This window comes from Etheostoma cragini, chromosome 1 (genome assembly GCF_013103735.1).
Source record: "Etheostoma cragini isolate CJK2018 chromosome 1, CSU_Ecrag_1.0, whole genome shotgun sequence".
Taxonomy (NCBI): Eukaryota; Metazoa; Chordata; class Actinopteri; order Perciformes; family Percidae; genus Etheostoma; species Etheostoma cragini.
Window position 1 is genome coordinate 6,241,440 of NC_048407.1, and position 13,715 is coordinate 6,255,154.

General features: G+C 41.5%; 1 long non-coding RNA gene across 1 annotated transcript in view; it reads right to left on the reverse strand.

Moving 5' to 3' along the window:
• The window catches only part of LOC117942682, a 17,816-nt gene extending 6,478 nt beyond the window's left edge, over window positions 1–11,338 (reverse strand). Inside the window, exons 1-2 of the long non-coding RNA XR_004656192.1 lie at window positions 11,122–11,338; window positions 8,978–8,979 (exon numbers count right to left, since the gene is read on the reverse strand). This is a non-coding gene — a long non-coding RNA (uncharacterized LOC117942682). The remainder of the gene's footprint in view (window positions 1–8,977; window positions 8,980–11,121) is intronic.
• Window positions 11,339–13,715: the final 2,377 nt, after the last annotated feature.

Genomic DNA, 13,715 nt, shown 5'->3' on the forward strand with positions numbered 1-13,715 from the left:
TGACAGACTAGTCCCAATTGTCCGCTCAGCCGTCCTCACCACTCCGCTCGGCGCCTTTCTCTCTGTAGCATTACAGTTCCCAAACCAGAGATAAATGTTGCTGGTCAGAACACTTTCAATGGTTCCCCTGTAAAAAGTGGTCAGGATGGATGGACTTCGGTGGGCCTTTTTGATGAGGGAGGAAGTGTGCAGGTCGCAGGAAAGGTTGTGTGCACGGGGTTTGGACAGGCCAATTTCTCCTGAAATCAACCACCATCTCCTTGGTTTTCTCGACATTCAGAGCTAAGTTGTTTGTCCTGCACTAGTCTACTCTCCTCCCTATATGCCCGCTCATCTCCATCCTGGATAAGACCCACCACTGCCATGTCGTCCACATACTTTATGATGTAATTGGTGCTGGACTTTGCACAACGGTCATAAGTCATCAGTGTGAAGAGAAGAGGGCTGAGCACAGATTCCTGCGGGGAGCCAGTGCTCAATGAGATGATGGTGGATGTGTTGTTCCCTAGCCGCACAAACTGAGGCCTGCCTGTGAGAAAGTCCAGTATCCAGTTCCACAGAGGAAAACCTATGCCCAGCTTGTTGTCCAGATGCTGAGGGATTATGGTGTTGAATCCTGAGCTGAAATCAACAAACAGCTTCTCCAGGTATTCTAGGCTAAAGTGCAGTGTAGTGGATTTAGCATACAGAGCCGAGCAATGTGGGTGGTAGGCAAATTTAAATGGGTCCAGTGAAGGAAGAGAGGGCAGATGAGTGCTACGGGTTGGTAGTCATTCAGACTAGTGATGGTGGGTATTGTTTTGAAACAGGGATGATGGCTGAGGTTTTGTATCATGAAGGCACAGCAGCTTGACTCAGGGAGATGTTGAATATGTCGAAGAAGACATAAGACAGATGGACTGCACACTCCCTAAGCAAGCAGCCCAATGTCGTGTCTGGACCAGCAGCTTTCCATGCTGTTGTTGGAGGGCTTGGGAGCAGTCCTATGGTCCGTGACAGCCTGTATTCCCTGCCACAATTTCCCTGGTGTCTCTGTGGTTGTTAAAGTGAACCTGGATTTTTTATCCACGTGCCCTCTTTGCCAATCTGATTGCTTTGTTCAGATTGGCTCTTGCAGACCTGAGAGCACTAACATCCCAAGATTTGAAGGCAGACTTCCGGGCTTTGAGCATGGCTCTGACCTCTGTAGTTATCCATGGTTTCTAGTTTGGTCGGACTGTGATGTTTTTTTGTCATACAGACATCATCTATGCACTTGAGCATGTATCCTGATATGACAGTAGAACATTACGAAAGCATTGTCGGAGGAACAAAGAAAGAGGAAACGGAAGATTAACCGAGTAAGGAGTCAGACACAAATACAAGAGCTGCCACATATCTATTCTGAAGCTGTAGAGGGGGCTCTATAGAGAAACTTGCCAGCAATAATAGAGAAAACAGCAAAAACTGCATATCGCCCCTTCAAATGAAACAAATTGGCATGTGTTACAACCCATGGTGTCCGAATCTGACAGGAAAAAATGTTGGACTTTTGAAGCGGATGCAAGAAAAAGTGACTGAATCAAAACTGAAAGTGAACGGAAATTGGTATTTTTGCATTGTATCAGCAGGTGTTGTGTAAGTCAGTGCTAAAACTGAACCATGTTATTGATGTTGTAACTAAAACAGTTAACTTCATCAGGGCAAGAGCATTATAGTGCCCATATTATGAAAAAAAATCACTTTTTCAGGGATAAAGGGTATTATTATGTTTCTCAATTGCCCACTACAGTTGGCAAAAAGCTGTTGGTGTGTTGTGCTGACTGTTCCTTCAACTTCGGTCAGTACAATGCAGGATTAGCTAGGAAACTTTTCCTAAAAGAGGGTGCCCTTCCAACTTTGCGTTGAATAGCTGCTTTGTACGTTTGGGTGAAGTAGTGTGTGTTCTAGCAGTCTTTTGCTTTTGGTCCCACTCCGCCGCTGGTCTCCACATAAAACACATCCCCCACTGGATTTGAGTTTTGGGAATTTGCGAAAATAATGCGTTTGGAAATGTTTTATACAGGAATATATTAGCGTTGTCCAGGGAAAAACAAGTGTATGGTTGAGACTGACACATCACAGCACAATTTACACTCGAAGCCAACCATTCTGTGTAATGACTTTCTTCTCCTGGAGTGTATTTATTAGTTACACATTTTTTGCTTGATGATGGAATAAAATATGTAAGATTTAGTTGACAGCATTTTGCTTTTTTATTTATCATTAGCGTTACCAGCTAGAAAAGATATCGGCTGCCAGACTGAGGCCCCTCTAAGACAGTGTTGGCACACAACTCTCTTCTAGGACTCTGCACTCACATTACAAAAGTGAAGGTTTGTAGATTTACAGATTGCAAATTACTCTTGATCAAGTGTTATAATGAGCTGTTACAGCCTTTAGTGCTTGCATTTTTACTATGACAGTGCTGTCATGTTTTACTCCTAATAATGCTTTGTTATCATAGAAATTATACTTTTGTTACAGCTGTCCAGGCTACGGTGTCCTGCAAGGGCTTTGGGACGTCCTCTGATCCCTACACAGACCAACCCCCACAAAGCAACCATCTAAGAGATCGCGCATGGAGGAGGAGGAGGAGGAGGACGCTCTCGAGGGCAGCTCAATCCTTACTTCTCAAGAGCCGGACACAACCTATGACCCTGCAGACTCATTCTCAGCTTTGATAGAGTCAACAGTAGTCGTGAGTTACAGTATTACAGTAATGACTTTGTCTAAATGTATGTAATTACTTTTCATTTATTTAGCTGAAAAAGAAATTGTTGATCTCCAGTTGGTTCAGGTGGGCAGGATAAATGAAATTTTGACGTGAAAAGAAGTTCTTTAAAAACATTTTGTAAATGCCACACATGTTAAATATTGGTCCATTATTATGTATGAAATTGCATAATGTTTAAGTATAGTGGTGGCCTTTTTTACATACAGAACCCTTCTAGGCTTGAACCTGACGAGTCCACACATAAAGCTTCATGACAACACATATTGTGCTAACTTTTGAAATAAACATTTATTCTGATTTGTAGGACTTTCAAAGAAACTAGATAAAACACGCAAAAAAAGGAATGTCAAAAGTAAAGAGGTGGATGCCAGCCATCAGAACCATGTCTATTGAACAACTGCATCATCCAAAACGGGGCCAGAGAGAGTGGCTGAATGGACCTACCTCCTGAACCATGTTTCCAGATGCCTTCATACAATTCAAAAACCAAGGTACGAGTAAATGGCTCTCGGCAGGTTCGTTTCATTCAACTGGTTTGGTTATAGTTATTAGCTGCAATTCTTGTCATTAAACCCAGCCAAGTTACCATGGAGATTTATTCTTTACGGCTAGCCTGGTCCAGAGCAGGCTAACAGCCAGGCTAAGATTAATCCTGGAGTCTCATGTGTCAAATCAGCTGCCGCTCTGATCCGAAATAAACGTATTTAACAGTTATTCCGTTGTCTTCTGAATGGGTTCTGCTTTATTTTTATTAACATGCATTAGCCTACTTGTCAATATTGTTGTCGCAAGTTTTATTTTAACCCTACTACAGTTGTTTAGATGGTTAGAAATAGTTGCACTGGCACCCAGATGCGGAGTGGGACTTTTCCCGGTGGGACGGTACTGTTTCGAGGCTGACTGGCGTGCGGCCGCTGCCCGGTGACCGCTGCCTGCCGGCAGACCTGTGTGTCGGGTCACTGTCCCCTCTCTCTGTAAAAGTAGAGATGAGCAGCGCGGCGTCCGTGGTCTCAGCTTCAGGTTTTTACAAGACGCGCTCCGAAGATTAAGTGTGACGATATTAATGTAGCGATATTCCCAGATGATAATAATGGCAGACTGGTCAGAGACCAATACATTCATGATTTCATTTTCTTGTTGCTTGCCCTTCTCTAATAAAGGACAGTTTGTGTTACTCCTTAAATTGTAGGCCTAATGTTTTTTATTATAGCTTACATTGATTTCATAACCTTCTCAATTAGTCTCACATCCCTGGACCAATAACGTGGCCTATGTACAGTACCTATGTAGTGTAGTTTACATTCATCACACCGGGAACATCACAATGATTCTTGATCTTTTTATTTTGGTGCGGTCACTTGTCAGAAGAATAAAAAAACATGAATATTGTTTTACATATGCTCACAGCATGTATTGAAATCACTTATTTCTTTTTCTAGTTGTTGTCCCTTTCTGATTGTTCTGTTTGAACATTAGTTGTACAAAGAATTAGACATAGCTTAGATATTTGTGCGTGGTTGTAAAACATGTTCTCACGTTGTGAATAAGGGTTTGAAATTAAGTCCTTAGGGTCCATTTGCCGAGGAACATTAATTCCCTCTGCTCACTTTCAAGGCAAAGGCTATATTTTTACACCCCCACACATTCAGTCGGTCCGCTAAAGTCTGTTGGGCTTATTCTCTCCGTTTGAGCCGTATTTCCCTTTTTGCATGTTCTTCCCCTCCTCGTTACTTTCCATTAGAAGCTGCTGCTCATTGGGTGAAACATATGGCGCATGCGTCTTCTCCATTTCTGCATCAGTGAATCTGTGATCAACACCGTGGTCTATTTGAGAAAGCCGTGAACGTGCACTTAATCCAGCTGTCTACACCTGGCTTGACATAGCTTCACCTGTTCATCCTGGCTCGGCCAACGTGCAACCGATTAAGCCGCGATGAGGGGATCACACTAAGTCAAGCTGCGCTTTTTCACTTATCCTGGATATCTTTACTCTACTTTTGTGCAACAGGCCCCTGTGTCGTCTTGTCTTTAGTTTTTCTTCCTGTGTTTTCCCACTCCTGTGATTACCTGATGTCTTCCAGCTGTCTCCCAGCCATTGTGTCACCCGACTCTCGTTATCTCGTTGCCCAGTGTATTTAGTGTTTGCTCCCCTTGGCCCTTGTCAGATTGGGGTGGTAGTAGCTTAGGCAGTGGGGAATTGGGCTGGGAACCAAAGGGTTGCTGGTTCAAGACCCCATACTGACCAAAGTATGGTGTTGGATTGGAAGCTGGTGAGGTGCCGGTTCAACTCCTGGGCGCCTTTCAATGGCAGCCCCCGCTCTCAGACGTCTCCTCACTCTGGCGTCTCTCCATTGAGTGCATGTATAGGTACTGAGTATGTGTGTATAATTTAGGCCTGTGTGTGTGTGATAACAGAGTGTAAATTAATATTACATCCTTTTGTTTGTTTGCCTTTGTCTGGCCAGCTTGTTGGTTCCTGTGAGCCTATCTTCCAGTCCCTATTTCCCTGAGGTATTTTGCTCTTGTTTCGTGTTCCTGTTGTTGGACTCCTTTTTGTCTCTTTTGCCTTTTTGGGATTTTTAATATTCTCATTTTGGACTGTGTGTTTACAGTTATGTATACCTTTTTGTATTCCCTGTTTTTGTTGAAAAAATCCTCAACTTTGAACTCGCCTGCCTGCCTCTGCACTTTGGTCCTCCTTCCCTACACGTCACAATTTGCATTTGATTTCTTGCAATTGTTTGTTTGATTTTCTTTTTCATGTCCAAGACTCTACCTGGATGCCCTGCATTATAATTAAAATGCTGATCGAGGACAAGCCACCACATCATCAGGGGATCCTAATTTCAAACTGAGCTTTCCAAAATCCAGGAAGGGAGAGTGTAGGGCCAGACCAGTGAAGACTGAGGCAACTTTCTGTAACTTTATTTTTTGACTCTAAAACAAATGTACATGACACAAAGCACTGCAACCATACTTTCAAAACAATAAGTAAACTTATGTAAACGGTGCAGTATGCTTTTTGGGTTTTCCCTTTCCATTATTGTGTTACATATAGTTTTATACACTTTAGGTTTGAAGGGAAGAAGACCAAAGTCCACCCCAAAGGACTTACTATATCGAACAGAAAACACTGTACACAAACAGCTCTATTATAGTTGAGTCTTTACTTCAGAGACAAATGCCTGTCACTTTGTAACACACGTTATGTCAGAGATGTCTCACTCTGTAACTAAAACATACCTAAACACCCAGGGTGAAAGCAGGATCTGCAGCAATGTGCAGTACAACAAAAATATGGTCTTTTCTGAAAATGAAACCATATTAACTTATTATGGTACAACCTCTAAATACAATTATGAACCTGAAAATGCACATAATATGTTCATGTTAAATACCTGAGAAAATTCAAAGTGCAAAATGTCAACATATGAACCGTTGTGGAACAGTCTAGTAAATTATATTAGAGATTCAATTTTGTGTGTGGCACAAGGTATGTTGGAGATTTGATGGACATGATCATGGAAAAAGTCTTTGTTGACCCATCGTCGTATAGAGACAAGATTCTGAAGATAAACATCCCGGAGGAGGTCATCGCCAGCTACGTGTCAAGATTCATTAAGGAGGGGTAGTTAAAAAGCCTCCATATCTTCCATGGGCGTCAGAAAACTCTTGTCAGATCCAAAGAACCACGCATGAGAGGACTACCCGTATCTTCCAACCAAGGAAGCCCCAGCACCAGTTCCCAAAACTCCTATAGGCTACAAAACTGTAACAACTAAGAAGAAGAACATTGGTAGTCAAAACGTTCTATAATGTCTGTGTTCACAAATTTGGATTCAGTGAATCTGTCAACACTGTATTTATATGTACAATGACAGTGGTCAATGTTTATAGTGTTTGTAAAATGTTTCAAATGAATTTGTGTAATATAGAGTATTTGCTTCGGAAATACTTGGCTATATGTTCAAGAAAAGAGATTATGTTGTATGAACAGTGAATGGAAGTAGCTTTTTACAGAGAAAATGCACTGCTCTATCCCCTGTAGCTGTAAAGGACCATAGTCAGCCCTGTAAATGTTGCATATGTCCTTCAGCGAGAACACATTTAGGCAAACGGGTGGGAAACCTGGATGGTCTATCAATCATGGAGATCAGTCATCCAGGTGCTGCAGCCGTCTGGTAACGTATTTTGCATTACATAACATAAGGTAAGTATCTGCAGTGGCATGTTGTCTGCAATCATATTTGCTAACATTAGTGTAGAAAATATTTTACCTGTGGCACCTCCTGGCAGCATAGGCTGTCAGGCTCAAATGGCATTGATGCACAATTTCCACATGTGCACCTTTAAAAAAAAATATTAACAGTCATGCATGTAAAGAAATAAGAAAACCGGTATTAGCAACAAACTGTGCAAACACATGGATGACAATTTGGTACCTTGAAGCTTTTACAGTTTTTCTCAATTACTAAAACACTAAACCCTATTCTCTGAACCAAATACTCAGTTGTATGAACCCACTGATTAAATCAATCACTCTTTGGCAAAACTATAGGCACTTTTCACCTGTTTAGACACAACTTGCCAAGACATTTTTATTGGGAAGCACCCGTGCTGCATAATGCTAAGCACAGGTGACAAAAGTCAAACACAATTAAAGCACAGGTGTCACCATTTGAACACAACTCTTTGGTCCAAAGAGCAAAGATTCCAGTGTGTACAGGTTGCCATATATCCAGACACCTCCAATGTTGATTACTCTAAGTAGTTATTTACTGTAGTGGCCTAAATCACTTTAGTGTGTTCCATATCACTTACAAAACTATATCTATTTCTACAGAGGGTTTTTCAACTGGATGCAATTGAAAGACCCCATGAATCCATGTGCATGGATGAAGCTGGGTTTACAGTTTTTCTCAATTGTTTACACACAACCTTTGGTACTTGAGACACAATGATCACAACATGTAACTCATTCACCAACCCCCTGAACCTATTCTGCTAAACTTCAAGCACAATTCCTGCTTTAAACTCAAATTGCAGTTCTAAAACACACTTTTTTTTGAAAACACTAAACACAATTCTCTGCTTTTGGCACAAGTTTCATGCAGAAAATATCCTGTTTTCACAAGGAAGACACTGCCATTCAAATATGCACACTGACTCATCACAAGGGCAAACACCCGTCACACAGTTTTCCAATTAGCAATCAGAGCTTTAGCATAAAAGGGCAACAGGTGAGCTCTTCATTGGAGCAATGGATGCCAACATTGGAAACAAAGGCAGAGACAGAGGAGTCAGAATAAAAGGAGGACGAGGGAGGCCAAGGAATGTAATCTCTGAGATCTGAGCCACTTTAGTTGATCATGTGGTCAACCATGGTCAAACAATGAGGGAGGCAGGGCAAAGAGTACAGCCAAATCTGAGCAGGTACACTGTAGCATTCATTATCCAGACTTTCCGAAATGAGAATAGGTAAGAAATCTACTCATTATAAAATTGCAGTACTGCATATCAATACAGTACTCAATGAGTACAGTAGTACAGTATTGCCTGAGGACTGTTCTGTAGGACAGTAAAAATACTGTAAAGTATGTTTCAAGTATTTAGGAAATGTATACCTACTTTTTGTTTACAGTATTTTACTCTTTGTTTGGCAGAACTGAAAGATTACCAACACAAGGTGGTCGGGAACGTGTTCTGTCTCCTGAACAGGAAACTGAAATCATAAACATGGTCCTAGAAAACAACGCCATAACATTACAGCAAATTTAAAGAAAAGTAATAGAAAACAGTGACATATTTCAAAATATTTATAGGGTAAGCTTTTCAACACTGGACCGTGTCTTGCGCAGAAATCATCCAAGGCCTTTTTATCCTTCACAGACTTTGAGAGGGTTATACATGCTTTTATAACAACACTCCTTGACTATTGTAATGCTCTGTATGTAGGTGTTAGCCAGGCCTCCCTCTCTCTGCTACAACTGGTTCAAAACGCTGCCGCTCGTCTCCTTACTGGAACTCGTAAGCAAGATCACATCACCCCTGTTCTTGCCTCTCTTCACTGGCTCCCAGTCAATTTTAGGATTGATTTTATTTTTTGTTTTTAAAGCCCTTCATGGACTAGCTCCAGTCTACATCACTGATCTGTTGAAGCCCCATGCTCCTTCAAGGTCATTAAGGTCTGCAAACCAGTCTCTACTATTTGTCCCTAAATACGGCTCAAGAGTAGAGGGAATTGGGCTTCCTCAGCCACAGCCCCGAGACTTTGGAATGAGCTGCCTCGTCATGTCAGACTGGCCCCCAGCCTTCCGGTTTTTAACCGCAACTAAAAACAGACTTTTATTTCCTGGTTTTTAATCCAGCATGAGAACTGTATGTTGTATTTGTCTGCTGTTGTATTCTGTCTATTTATTGTTTCATGTCTATGTACAGCACTTTGGTCAACCTGGTTGTTTTTAAATGTGCTTTATAAATAAAGTTTGATTGATTGAATGTGTGCAGCGATTCCCCACCACGGCATCATCCATCACCATGCTACCTTTGGCCCCTGCAACACCGCCCAGATCATTCCATCAGATCAGGTAGATGGCCCAGAGCAGCTCAGGTAGGTTGTCATTTGGGACAATGTAAGTTTCCACAGGGCTACTCTGGTTCATAACTGGTTACGTCCACCCAGGCTTTTTAGTTGTTTATCTCCCTCCATATTCTCCATTCCTCAATCCTATTGAGGAATTTTTTTTTCTGCCTGGAGATGGTAAGTGCATGACCGAAATCCACAAATTCGTATACCTCTTCTCCAAGCTATGGAGGACGTATGTGGAGATATAGCAGCTGATGCTTTTCATGGCTGGAATCGGCATGCTAGACAATATTTCCCCCGCTGCTTGGCCCGGGAAAACTTTGCCTGTGATGTGGATGAGGTGCTGTGGCCAAGACCGCAACAGAAGAGAGGATGCAGCATAGTAGTTTAATTTTTATTATTTTTTTCACTGTAACTGTAAACAGTACATTTTTTTTGTTCACATTCATTTGTTGAGAATGGGAAATACATTGTTTTTGTGGGCAAAATTAAATATATTTGTTACTGTGTATTTGTGTGTTCTGAGTAAAAACAATATTCTACAACACACTTATGTATGTACTGTCTGTAGTAAGTGTAACACTGAACAAAAAAGGCCTAAGTTATTATAATGAATGGAGAAAAAAGGGTTTTACATTGAGCACATCAGTGTTCAACTGGTTATTATGAATATCTAGTCATATGATGGTTTGTGTGTCATTTGAAAACCAAATATCATATAAAATAACATTGTTTTGAATGTAAAATTTCATTTTGCAGGAGAATTAAGGGGTTTTGCCTATTGTCACTTTATGTGCTGCTATCAGCTATCATGGGGTTGTCAACCATCATGCCAGCCTGGGGCCCTAAAACACTCACCAGCTCCAAATTTCCCCCAACCACGTGCAAGATGCTCTGGTAGGGCAGCAGAATGAGCATCCCATCTATGTTGTTGTTTGGGACAATGTGAGTTTTCACAGAACCCTCCATGTTAGAGAGTGGTCCAATTTGAACCAAGCTTTTATCAATTCTGCCTTCCACCGTACTCGCCTTTCCTAAACTCCATTGAGGAATTATTCTCCTCATGGCGGTGAAAGGTATATGAACGCCAACCTTATACCAGGGTAAATCTCCTTCAAGCCATGGGACCTGCCTGTGGTAACATAGGTGTGGAGCCATGCCAAGCTTTGATACGGCATGCCAGGTTTTTTTTCCCCTGATGCCTGGCCAGACAAAATGTGGCCCGTGATGTGGATGAAGTCCTGTCCCTGAACCAGTACGGAGACATGATGCTGTGGCAGTAATGCACGTATTTATATATTTTTGTACTTTATTTCTACATGGGCTTACTGTACACAAGTGGCAAATGGATAAGATTTGTTTGTTTTTAAAAGTGTTAGGTGTAAATGCACAAGATTTCTGTTTTGTCTTTTTGTACAAGTGATAAATGCACCGTTTTTTTTGCCACATGCATTTAGCCTACAGTTAACAATAAACATTTATTTCTCCAGCTTAATGTCCTGAGCATTGGGTTTTCTAGTTTTCTCTGTGGTGATTGGTGACTGATATTATATATATTATAATATATATATTTGTAATCAACTCTGCACGATTTGACAACATAGTTTAGTTTTGAGCACAGATTGAACTGTTTTGAGGTAAACGTTTGGTTTTGCAAGAAAAGTCTAAGGTTTTGTGAATGTAGCTTGAATATTGGGTTTTGTGTTCACAGTTTGGAGAAAATGAGAGCAGCTTTCAAGAAATATGTCGTAGCAATCGAAAATCCTATTCTGCAGATCACAAACTGCAGGTAGTAAAATATGCAGCTGAAGGCAGTAATCAAGCAGCAGAAAGAAAGTTTGGAGTGAGAGAGAAACTTGTGAGGAACTGGTGAAAAAGTTATTCTTCTACTGAAATGAAGAAAAGAAAGGAAGCTTACTAATCGCGGGCTAAAATCAAGATGGCCAGAGCTGGATGAACGGGTCCACAGATGGGTGCTTGAACGGGCTGCCAGGAGAGGCTTGTCAATGCTAAGTTACATCTCCACGCCCTGCTAGTTGTTCTATGTGCTATCTAATAACTTAATGTGTTACATTAACATACCAGACACATACCGTATTCAGCCTATTGTTCTGAGTGTCTGTTCTCGGTCTTGGAATTTGTATAATAAATTTCTAAATAAATGCAACTTATAGTCCAGTGCGACTTATAGTCCAAAAATACAGTACATACATACATAAATACATACATTCGCACATACAGCTCATACATATGCAATGAGTAGCAGAAAACATCACACTCTGAAAGGGGCTAAAACAAAGGATCATAGAGGTAGGTAGAAATCTTTTCCTATAAGCTATTTCCAGCAAACAACTTCAGAAACATGTTTCTTGAACTAATACGCCTATTTTTACTTGTGGGAAAGCCTTCATAATATGGGCGCTTTAAATCACAGGTAGTTTGTTTCACTTTTGGAGGAGCATGAAACTGAACATGGGGACATACCACACAGCTGCCAGGTGGCTCAACCTGGGCAAGGTGCTTAAAAGAATATGAGACCTGAGAGCAGACGATCAGTCAGCGTAGACTCTGGAAGAACAGTAACCATTAAATAATTGCCAGAAAATTTTAATTTTTAATTTTTTGAAACTCGGGTGTTAATTAGACTTTGACTTTGAGAACATGGATCCATCATGCCTTGTTACCACTGTGCAGGCTAGTGGTGGTGGTGTAATGGTGTGGGGGATGTTTTCTTGGCACACTTTAGGCCCCTTAGTGCCAATTGGGCATCGTTTAAATGCCACGGCCTACCTGACCATTGTTTCTGACCATGTCCATCCCTTTATGGCTACTTCCAGCAGGATAATGCACCATGTCCCAAAGCTCGAATCATTTCAAATTGGTTTCTTGAACATGACAATGAGTTTACTGTACTAAAATGGCCCCCACAGTCACCAGACCACAACCCAATAGAGCATCTTTGGGATGTGGTTGAACAGGATTTTTGTGCCCTGGATGTGCATACCACAAATCTCCATCAACTGCAAGATGCTATCCTATCAATATGGGCAAACATTTCTAAAGAATGCTTTCAGCACCTTGTTGAATCAGTGCACACATTATTAGTATGGTGTCCCTAATAATCCTATAGGTGAGTGTACAGTGGTGTGAAAAAGTGTTTGCCCCCTTCCTCATTTCCTGTTCCTTTGCATGTTTGTCACACTTAAGTGTTTTGGAACATCAAACCAATGTAAACAATAGTCAAGGACAACACAAGTAAACACAAAATGCAGTTTGTAAATGTAGGTGTTTATTATTAAAGGTGAAAAAAATCCAAACCATCATGGCCCTGTGTGAAATAGTGATTGCCCCCTAAACCTTATAACTGGTTGGGCCACCCTTAGCAGCAACAACTGCAACCAAGCGTTTGCGATAACGTGCAATGAGGCTTTTACAGCGTCCTGGAGGAATTTTGGCCCACTCATCTTTGCAGAATTGTCCTAATTCAGCTACATTAGAGGGTTTTCGAACATGAACGGCTTTTTTAAGGTCATACCACAACATCTCAATAGGATTCAGGTCAGGACTTTGGCTAGGCCACTCCAAAGTCTTCATTTTCTTTTTCTTCAGCCATTTGGTGGTGGACTTGCTGGTGTGTTTAGGATCATTGTCCTGCTGCAGAACCCAAGTTTGTTTCATCTTGAGTACACGAACAGATGGTCGGACATTCTCCTTCAGGATCTCTTGGTAGACAGCAAAATTCATAGTTCCTTTTATCACGGCAAGTCTGCCAGGTCCTGAAGCAGCAAAACAGCCCCAGACCATCACACTACCACCACCATATTTTACTGTTGGTATAATGTTCTTTTTATGAAATGCAGTGTTCCTTCTACGCCAGATATACTTGGACACACACCTTCCAAAGAGTTCCACTTTTGTCTCATCGCTCCACAGAATGTTGTCCCAAAAGTCTTGGGGATCATCAAGATGTGTTGTGGAGAAATTGAGACGAGCTTTGATGTTCTTTTTGCTCAGCAGTGGTTTTCTCCTTGGAACTCTGCCATGCAGGCCACTTTTGCCCAGTCTTTTCCTGATAGTGGAGGCATGAACGCTGACCTTAACTGATGCAAGTGAGGCCTGCGGTTCTTTGGACGTTGTTGTGGGGTCTTTTGTGACCTCTTGGATGAGTCGTGACTGCGCTCTTGGGGTAATTTTGGGCGGCCGGCCACTCCTGGGAAGGTTCACCACTGTTCCATGTCCTCGCCATTTGTAGATAATGGCTCTCATTGTGGTTTGCTGGATTCCCAAAGCTTTGGCAATGGCTTTATAACCCTTTCCAGACTGATAGATCTCAATTACTTTCTTTCTCAATTGTTCCTGAATTTCTTTGGGTCT